The sequence below is a fragment of the Arvicanthis niloticus genome, chromosome 16 (genome assembly GCF_011762505.2).
Source record: "Arvicanthis niloticus isolate mArvNil1 chromosome 16, mArvNil1.pat.X, whole genome shotgun sequence".
Lineage (NCBI taxonomy): Eukaryota > Metazoa > Chordata > Mammalia > Rodentia > Muridae > Arvicanthis > Arvicanthis niloticus.
The window spans coordinates 58,329,796-58,336,114 of record NC_047673.1 but is presented as its reverse complement, the minus strand read 5'-3'; positions in this window follow the sequence as shown (position 1 = coordinate 58,336,114).

Below are 6,319 nucleotides of genomic sequence, written 5' to 3'. Positions count from 1 at the left end.
TTAGTTTAAAAATTACAATCATTTTCTTCTTTGTTTATGCTTAAATTTTGTAGATTTATATATAGAAGTCTTTGGCTACTGTGTATTTTCTATGCACCATGTGCTAGAAATGGAGTGCTCAATCCTTTGGAACTGGAGTATAGACAATTGTGACCTGCCATATGGGAGCTAGCAATCAAAACTGAATGCTCTACAAATAAAACTAGAGCTCTTACCTACCGAGCCAGCTTTCCATAATATTTATGTTATTTATACTATGTTATACATAATATGGAAAATTTTATCATAAGATCTCTTGTCAATTTTAAGGCAAAAAAGATCACTAAGAAATATTAGATCAATGTGATCCATGTTTGCTAATAGAACAAACAAAGACATTTTGAACTGGAACTATGACCCTGCTCCCCTGTACTCAACTTGAGTACATGTTGTGTGTGTATTGATACACATGTGAAGGACAGAGACTGACATTGTCTTCCCCTCATTTTCCTGTGCCCCACACATGTGGAACTAAGTGTGTGGTGGTCATAGGAGTCACCACTTGACAGTTCTGTCCTGCCACATTGTGGGTCCTAGGGACTGAGCTCAGGCCACCAGGCCTCCCCGTGAGTTCCACTCTGTGCTCCCTCAGTTTTGGAGACACATTCACTCATCCAAATCCCTGGTGTGTTTGATTTACTCTCTTGGAGCACACTGACTCTCAGACTTGCAGGCAAGTAAGCTTTGGGGATCCCCTTATCCCCACATCTGCACTCAGGTTTTCAGGGCAAGTGTTTTACCAATTGCGTTTTACCAACTACTCCAACTCCTCATTCTTATATCCTATTCTTATGCCTTACTAGTTTATCAAGGGGAACCAATGACACAACAGCAGATTTTCCAGAGTCCACATGTTTCTTGATCATTTTGTAGTTCTAAAGGGTTAATAATTCTTTAAGTTGTGGCTTCATATAAATAATGGAAGGATAAATTTGAAATTGCAGTTTCAAAATATTCTTTTGCTTTTGAAGGTTTTCCTTAAAAACACTGAATTGTCCAACTCTAGTTATTCATCCTGTCAGTCCATTTATTCCCTACATGTAACTTAGATATCTCCTGTGTAGAATACACATTCTACTATCTATCCAGATCTACCCAGTCTTATACCTTTGTTTCTCTGCCCAGCCAAGCTTTCTTACATTCTATAAATTTAATATTAAATGAAAGGTACCATACTCTTTGGAACCCTAATTTCATGTTGCTGAAAGCTTTTTGAATGTCAAGCATGGGAGCTAGGATGGCATAGTTTATCACCTTGTAAGGATATTTACCCAAATTTGGTGTGGGTCTGGGACACATTGACTATTTTATTGAAAAGGACAAGGTTCTGGTTTGCTACCATTTAGCACCTGGATTACCATAAATACTTTATCTATTGTATTAGAAGTATGTTGTGGTCCTGCTGGCAGCCAATATAGAAACATTACTCATGGGCATTAAAAAATGAAATGTGGAAATGAAAACAACCACCCTACTGATGACTGAGGGTTTAGATTTCATTTGTTGCTAAAAATTTACATAGATACAAGAGATCTGTAGAATCACATCTGTAGGTCATGCCTACACTTTCTCAATCATACAGCAGAAAACCTACAGCCTGTGAGTCTTCCACAGGTCACACAGAGCTTCTCAAAAATATGTCTGTCCATTCTCAGACAGAGTTATTACATAAACAGGCTGGCTAGCCAAGGACCAGTAAGATTCTGCCCAGAGTCTTGGCAACCTAAGACAGAAGTGCATTGCTTTTGATAATGCATATTCCATGATGGGTAAGGAAGACCTTCTTGGCAGAATGACCTAAGACAGGCTCAGTCTTGTTTTTTTTTTTAATTTTATATTTTATTTACATTTCAGATGCCATCCCCTTTCCCCATTTCCCCTCCCTAGAAAACCTTATCCCATGCCCCCTTTTTCTTTTTGCTTTTATACAATTATTTTTAAATGTTAGTCAAAGGATTTATAAGGTTGGTAAAGCTCAATCAGAAGTGTAACTCAATACCCAACCTAGATATATAAACTATTTTGACTGGTGGAGGCACGTGAACATCTACCTCCATGCCCTCCCTCTTTCTCTCTCTCATCACCTAGCTTCTCCTCTCCTTCATCATCTCCTCTCCTTAATCCATCTTTTCCTCTCGGTACTCCTTCCCCTTTAGCTCCTCCTACATATCACCCTTCCTGTTAAAATAAAACTTTTCTCTCAAAATACAATTAGAGCATAATTATTCCTAATTGTACCAGTGAGGTACAAGATAGTCGTAATACCCAGTCCATCATTTTGTTGATTAACCAGAACCTCTGTCTTCTCTCCTAACTAAAACACTTAGTTTTGAACCTGGCTTTTTTCTTGGCTTTAGAATGAATGTCAGCTAAAGACCATCTTCTCAGATCTTTTCTCTCAAAGTAAATAGCCAGGATTGGCTATGAGACTATAGGTCTTCAACCCTGTCAGAAATCCAGAATGACTGAGTTAACTGAAATTATGGCAAGCACTTAGCATAGCTTCTAAAACTTAGTCAATTTATAGAGACCACTGAACACCAGGAAAGCCCCTATACTACTGAACATTGGAGAATCAAATCTTCATCCTTCTGGCCCAGAATCATCTGACAGACCTTAGTGATGCAGAAATATTAAGGGCTGATTACTCTGTCTAGGCAGACATAATCAGTCAACTATTCTGCAAGTGTGTCCTTTTCTGGACAGTAATTTGTCTGTAGAAGGAAAGAGGCAATTCTTGCCTAGTGGCTGTCACCCACAACTGGAGTAACACCAAGGATGCTCAATTTCTTCTTAGAATCCACAACAGGAAGCTGTCAGGAGCAGACAGGTCTCTAATCAAAATGAACATTAATATAGAAATATTTGTAATGTCAATTCTATGGACTTCTGATGTTTTGAAAACCAACTATCCGTGTAAGGTAACCTGGACTGTTGTCTGTTAACTCCTCTCAGCTATTTCTAAATAAAGTATGGAAAACACCCTAACAATAAACTCAAAGCCATGAATTTGCTATAGTCCCTTAACTCATAGGCTAACCGTCCCAAATCAGTTAAAAAAAGTTAAAGAAGGACTGGGTCTAAGCCTTGTATTCCTAAATGTGTTATACAGGCACAATGCCCATGAGAGTAACAATATTCATCTCACTTTTATATCAATAAGAAGCTCGTACCAATGAAAACCTTAAATTTGAAATCAAAGTAAATTTTGTACCATTTAAGAAATTATAACTTTATCTTGATATTAATTATATAGATTTCTACCAATAGATTATGGCTATGCAATAAGTCTTAGCTAATCCTCCCTATTCCAACAAAACCACTACTTTTCCCTAGAAAGACAAACCATTATTAACCACCTTAGTCCCCAAGCCCAGGGAATAGGGGCACTGACTCTTCTTTAAATTCTTTAAGCTGATTAAGGGCATTGAGATAGTAGAAGCGGGGTGGGGGGAAAAGTAAATTGATAAGCCTCTGACGCTGTGTTTTCACTGCATCCAGATGGAATTCCAGGATATCCGAGGTTTGAGCAGGTCTGCTCAGTATGCTTGATGAGTAGATACACCAAGGCTGTGTATTCTGCAATATACAATTCTCAGAACAAGTTTTAGTATCAAAAAAAAAAAAATTTTTTTTCCTAGAGGGCTGACATTTTTTAAAAATGTTAGTTCTAACAACTTTTCTTTTTTTCCCCTTTTCAAAATTGGTTGTAATATTTACATTTCAAACTTTATCCCCTTATCCCATTTCCCCCACCACCCAGGAACCCCTTATCCCATCCCCCTTCCTTGTGCTTCTATGAGGATGTGATTTTGCCAGTTTCTATGATACTGTTTCCATTAACATAAACTGCCTCCTAAATTTCTAAATCCTTCCCTTTGTGTTATTAAATCTCCTATTTTTCCTTTTTTCTTTTTTTTATCTCTTTTTTAAAAATTGGGTATTATATTTACCTTTCAGATTTTATCCCCTTACCCTACTTCCTCCCACCACCCAGAAACCTCCTATCCCATCCCCCCTCCTCATGCTTCTATGAGGCAGTGCCTGTACCTACCCCCCGCTACCCCCTCCCCACGCTCACATTCCCCCACCCACTCTGTGTTCATTTCTTATGGGACCAAGAAACTCCTCTCCCACCTATTCCTGACAAGGTCATCCTCCCCTACATATACCACTGGAGTCATGGGTCCCTCCCTATGTACTCCCAGGCTGGTGGTTTAGACCCTGGGGGGCTCTGGTTGGTTGGTATTGTTGCTCTCCTCATGGGGCCACAAACCCTTTCAGCTCCTTCAGTCTTCTCTCTGACTTCTCCATTGGGAACCCCTTGATCAGATCAGTGGTTAGCTGTGAGCATCTGCCTTTGAATGTGTCAGACTCTGGCAGACCTCTAAGGAGACAGCTATATCAGGCTCTTGTCAGCATGCACTTCCTGACATCCACATCAGTGTCTACCTTTGGTGACTGCACATGAGATACCCAGGAAGAATGGTCCCCATACAGCCCCTCCTTCAGTCTGTGTCTCACACTTTGTCTCCATATTTGCTCCCTTGAATGTTTTGTTACTCCTTCTAAGAAGACCCGAAGCACCCATAATTGGCCTTCCTTCTTCTTGAGCTTCATGTGGTCTGTGAGTTGTATCTTGGGTATTCTGAGCTTTTAGGCTAATATGCACTTATCAGTAAATGCAAATCATGTGTGCTCTTTTTTTGCCTGGGTTACCTCACTTAGGATGATATTTTCTAGTTCTATCCATTTGCCTAAGAATTTCTCAAATTCATAGTTTTTAATACATGAGTACTACTCCATTGTGTAAATGTAACACATTTTTTGTATCCACTCCTCTGTTGAAGGACATCTGGGTTCTTTCCAGCTTCTGGCTATTATAAATAAGGCTGCTGTGAACATAGTGCAGCATGTGTCCTTGTTTTATGTTGGAGCATCTTTTGAGTATATACCCAGGAATGGCATAACTGGGTCCTCAGGTAATACAATGTTCAGTTTTTTGAGGAACCACCAGACTGATTTCCAGGGTTATTGTACCAGCTTGCAATCCCACCAACAATGGAGGAGTGTTCCTCTTTCTCCACATCCTCGCCAGCATCTGTTGTCACCTGAGTTTTTTATCTTAGCCATTCTGACTGGTATGAGGTGGAATCTCAGGGTTGTTTTGATTTGCATTTCCCTGATGATTAAGAATGAACATTTCTTTTTTTTTAAGATTTATTAATTTACTTTAAGAATGTGAGTACACTATCACTTTCTTGAGACACACCAGAAGAGGACATCAGATCCCATTACAGATGGTTGTGAGCCACCATGTGGTTACTGGGAATTGAACTCAGGACCTCTGGAAGAGCAGTCAGTGCTCTTAACCGCTGAGCCATCTCTCCAGCCCCATGAACATTTGTTTAGGTGTTTCTCAACCAGTTGAGGTTCCTCAGATGAGAATTCTTTGTTTAGCTCTGTACTCCATTTTTAATAGGGTTATTTGATGGTCTGGGGTGTAATTTCTTGAGTATTTTTTGTAGATTAGCCTTTTATCAGATGTAGGATTGATAAAGATCAATCTGTTGGTTGCTATTTTGTCCTATTGACAATGTCCTTTGCCTTACAGAAGCTTTGCAAGTTTCTGAGGTCCCATTTGTCTTTTTGTTTGTTTGTTTGTTTGTTTGTTTGTTTTTGTTTTGTTTTTCGAGGCAGGGTTTCTCTGTGAAGCTCTGGCTGTCCTGGAACTCACTCTGTAGACCTGGCTAGCCTCAAATTCAGAAATCCGCCTGCCTCTGCCTCCCAAGTGCTGGGATTAAAAAGTCATGCGCCACCATCGCCCAGCTCCATTTGTCAATTCTTGATCTCAGAGCATAAGCCATTGGTGTTCTGTTCAGGAACTTTTCCCCTGTGCCCATGTATTTGAGGGTCTTCCCCACCTACTCTTCTATTAGTTTCAGGGTATCTGGTTTTATGTGAAAGTCCTTGATCCACTTAGACTTGAGATTTGTACAAGGAGATAAGAATGGATCGATTTGCATTCTTCTACATGCTGACCTCCAGTTGGACCAGCACCATTTCACATGGAGGGACCCATGGCTCCAGCTGTATATGTAGTAGAGGCTGGCCTTGTCAGGCATTGGTACCTGAGGAGGTCCTTGATACTGTGAAGGCGGGATGCCCCAGTGTGGGGGAATTTGAGGGCAGAAAGGGGGTAGTGGGTGGATGGGTGGGTGCATACCCTTATAGAAGCAGCAGGACTGGGGCAGGATTAGGGGTTTCTAAGTAGGGGCAG